General features: G+C 34.9%; 1 long non-coding RNA gene across 1 annotated transcript in view; it reads left to right on the top strand.

The window, feature by feature from the left end:
* LOC137641611 (uncharacterized) overlaps positions 1 to 3,806 on the top strand; it is a 17,112-nt gene extending 13,306 nt beyond the window's left edge. Inside the window, exon 5 of the long non-coding RNA XR_011044559.1 lies at positions 3,454 to 3,806. This is a non-coding gene — a long non-coding RNA (uncharacterized lncRNA). The remainder of the gene's footprint in view (positions 1 to 3,453) is intronic.
* Positions 3,807 to 4,439: the final 633 nt, after the last annotated feature.

The following is a 4,439-nucleotide window of genomic DNA, read 5'->3' as shown; positions in this document are numbered from 1 at the left end:
CAATTCATGAGTAGCCTGTAAACCTTTAAATCTATTCCTTTTACCAAGTCATCATATCTCCCATTAGAACTACTAAATAGTAGTCTGGTATCTTTGTCTGTTACGTGATCGCCATATTTTCCAAAATCCTAAGGCTATGTGTCATACAAGCAAAACTTTCAAATATTGTATACAATATGAATTGCATGATTATGTATGCACCATTTTATGTGAATATATTCTTATACATAAGACACCTCCATATGAGAACAAGGCTCAAAAGATTTATTCCTCAAAACCTTGACTGGATCTCTGTTAATATATTTCAATCTGAATGTTTTTTTTAATTAAATTTACAATTTCTTTTATTTTAGGATATTTTATATTGTTTGCGCCTGGTAACTTGACCATCTCTGTTACAAATGTGTACACACACATGGTGATAAAAGTATACATAATTTGATAACAAAAATAACTTCCAAAATAGTAACAGGTGCCATTTATGCATTTTTCTTTCAGACCATGACTGATTTTGCTTGTCTTATTGATTTTATTGATTGAGACCGTTTCAGATTTGGTTTAATGTTGCAGGGGAAGGGAGAGGGGGGGGGGGTTGGGTTAGCATCCAAATAAGGCTTTTAATCCTCTCTCTCGCCCCAAGGCTAGGTGAGGTTGGTGAAGTGAGGTTACAGCGACCAAAGGAACTAAAGAGTTTGAACGGGACTCGAACCCCAGTCAGGGATGTTACCAATAGGCCACTACACTCTTTTGTTGTAACTGATTTTACTCATTTTTGGTATTGTCTAATTACTGTTGTTGTTTGATAACTTATACTTTAATGTATGGAATGCAGCAGTACAGTATTATAGCCATCTTGTTCCTTTCTCGTTTTCCTCTTTAACAACTGCACTGTAATTGTTCACTGGCCACTTTCATCTTGGTAAAAGTAGAAGAGACTCTTTAGCTTTGGTAAGCAGCTCTTCTAGGAGAAGGACACTCCAAAATCAAACCATTGTTCTCTAGTCTTGGGTAGTGCCATAGCTTCTGTACCATGGTCTTCCACTGTCTTTTGAAGTTTCAATCCTCTTGTTAATATTAAGTTTTTATAGTTTATATATGAAAGATTTATTTTAATGTTATTGTCCTTAAACTTCTCTTCTAGTTTTTCCTTATTTCCTCTTCTCACTAAGCTATTTTCCCTGTTGGAGTCCTTAGACTTATAGCATCCTGATTTTCTAACTAGGTTTGTAGCTTAGCAAATAATAATAATAATAATAATAATAACAATAATAATAATAATAATAATAACTCGCATTTCTGTGGAAAACACATCTCATGTCTCTTCTTATAAGTTGTTGATAGGGTTTAGAATATTATAGCATACGTACTTTGTCTCGTGATTGTTACATTCCCTATTATCTAAGCTCCATACCCTATTTCCTTATTGTCTACCATTGGATTTATTAATGTCTGTGGTGTATCTTGTATTTGTTGGTTGAAGATTCGTTTGGCATATAATTTTTTGGGGCCAAGATATCCAAATTATATTTTATAAATTCACTCTCCACTTGCTGCGACTTGCCAATCTGATTCATGGTTCTAACATTCCAATTACATATTTTAAATTTTTCTTTAATATTTATAAACCGGGAGACTCTTTGCACCCCGTTACGCCCAGGACTGCGGGCCATTCTTTCATCTTCTTTCCATGACTGACTAAATCCATAGAGGATTCATTGGCTAGATACATCAAAGGGAGATGGACAAAATTGCAAATAAATCTCTTTTATATCCCTTGATTTATCAAGTTATCTGATCCTCTATTGCCTTATCTTTCTATTTATTCATCTCAGTGATTACAGCAACACAGGGTTGTTGTTCACGCCTTTCACTAAATCTGTGCTGCAATTACTATCTCACATTCGGACGACAATATCTGCAAGATGAATAAATTATGTGGTTTCTAAATTAATAATATTTCAGATATTTTTCTGCATGTTCCCATTTCTTACTTTCCTGGTTGTAAAAACTCCCAAGAAACAAAAGAGGGATGTTGTTTTCACGTCTGACACAAGAAAGGGATGCCTATAAGAAACGTCCTTGCCTAGCGATTTGGTGAACTGGGGTTCGAAACCTGCTCAAGCTCGATAGTCTCTTGAAGTGTCTGCAACCTCACTATCCTTTTAAGCTAAAGATGGGGAGAGGTTTGGAGGAGCCTATAGGTCTACCTGCTGAGTCATCATCAGCCATTGCCTGGTCCTAACTTGGGTGAAGTGAGGGTTTGGGCTCTGATCATAAGTATATAGGTCATTCCCCTTGCCTCTGCCATTCACGAGTAACCTTTAAACAGTATGGCACCACTTTCTATTTTTTTTCAACAAGAATGAGTACTTTAATTGATGTGAACTTTTGACACTGATACTAATGTTTGCACCCACAATGTTTTCCATTTTTTTTTTATCTTATCCAAAGAAGCTTTATGACTAGTCTTCGTTTTCCTTATAAGACTAACTTTTTTATTAAGGGAAGTCATAGATATTACAATACAAGTAGACCACGGACGTGTCACATATTATGGGGTAGAATTGCTAATTCGTGTCAAGAGGAAATAAGACCCTCTTTTACGCTCATCCTATGCTGCTAAAGCTCTTCCCTCAGCGACATAACAGTTGGCCATTAATTTTGGCTAAGAAATCCAGACTTCTAAACCTACCATATAGGCTACAGTGTTAAAAATTGATGGGATCTAGAGCATTAGCAAGACACTGTTACAGTTCTTAGATTGTTAGATTGTGTCAATTAGCTGCATCATTTAGTCTTGACTTAGATTTGAACGGTGTAATTATTTCTGGGCTTCTAAAGATAAGTAAAACTACTTTGAAATTAAGAGAATTACTTTGAAATTAAGGAAACTAAAATTAACGTGACATATCTGCTAAGATTTTCTTTTATATACTGTATACATCCAGCACATATAGGCTTGCTATAGAATAATTAAATGTAACCAGTGTCACATTTCTAGACTGATATGTCTTTGTTTTTTAATATTAGTTCAAAATTGAAACAAGATAAAGTTGAAGTTACTGCTGAGCAGAAATAGTCCAAAATGAGCGAAGGTAACCAGAGTCACCTTTCTAGACTGATAGGTCTTTGTTTTTAAGTATTAGTTCAAAATTGAAACAAGATAAAGTTGAAGTTAGGCAGCTGAGTAGAAAGAGTCCAAATGGAGCAAAGGAGAAGCAAAAATCGGGCTGCAATGGAGCTTGGGCTGAAGTAATGCTACGAAGAATGTTTAACTAAATTTACAGTGGTCGCATAAAGCACGCTATTAGTGGTACACCAAAGGTTTTGGTAAGGGGGTGCATTCTTTTATTTGTTACTTTCAAAGCTTGTCCTCTTGCGATGTGATAGATTACTGTACACAATATATAGATTTTGGCGTGTTACAGCCTTATTGATTTTTTTATATTTCAGATGAGTCAACTGTGATCCTGTCATGAGGACTGGATGTTATGAAGCTAGTGGTTTAAAGCCCTCACGGGAAAGGCCCCTGGTGGAAGATTGCTGAAGCAGATTCAGTCTTGGTGGAAGGATTTGCTTTGAGTCACATCAGGGAAAAATACTCAGGCTATGAAAGAGAAAAAACACGAGGAATCTCTTTAGTTCTTTTCTAATATTTATGACTATTTGTTAAAGATGTACAGTGCTAAATTATCCTTTTAACTTTGTTTGGTTTTATGATCAGTACTACATTACCGCACTTTTAAAAAGAAAATTTAACTTTGCAATGAATTATAGTTTTGTATTAAAGCAACTAAGACTAATAATGATGGTACTCATTTCCTTTTGTTACAGTGATAATGCTAAGCAGGTCAAGCCTCATTGTGATTTATTACTAAGTATAATACCTTTTTAAGCTGGTAGAAAGTTACAGTATTGTTTTCTCTTTTAAAAGGTCAGTGTTTTAACCACAAGCTCAACCCATTTCTTTCATTAAGGCTTGTGATGTCATGAGTTCACGATTTCTACACTGATAGTTCCATAGATTCAGTCACCTGTTAGCCTCACAAGAGTTCTCCTTTTGAGGTATTAAAAGCGTAGAGACAAATTTGTTTGATTGTATATAACGTACAACTTTGCGGCAAGATTCTCAGGGAAAATGCCATATCGATTGCAATGCACATTGAGAGTACATTCTCTTTCAATAAAGGTTGCTTGAGAAACTGCAAAGATTACGGATGAGGAGGGCAATCTATTGTATATAGTAAACTAGAGAATGGAATGACTGGGTTTATTAATCAAGAATTTGTTTTAAAAAACTAGTCCGTGGTAAATAAGAATCCTTTTTTTTCTTGATAAAATTGAGAACAAAATAACGTTATTTTGTTCCGCTTTTCAGAACAAATCCTGTTACTGAGCTCTTTGATATAGTGATCTTTTAAATTGTTTTATTAAAGCAA

The sequence above is a fragment of the Palaemon carinicauda genome, chromosome 5 (assembly GCF_036898095.1).
Source record: "Palaemon carinicauda isolate YSFRI2023 chromosome 5, ASM3689809v2, whole genome shotgun sequence".
In the NCBI taxonomy this organism is placed as follows: Eukaryota; Metazoa; Arthropoda; class Malacostraca; order Decapoda; family Palaemonidae; genus Palaemon; species Palaemon carinicauda.
This window is presented reverse-complemented; position numbering and strand designations above follow the sequence as displayed.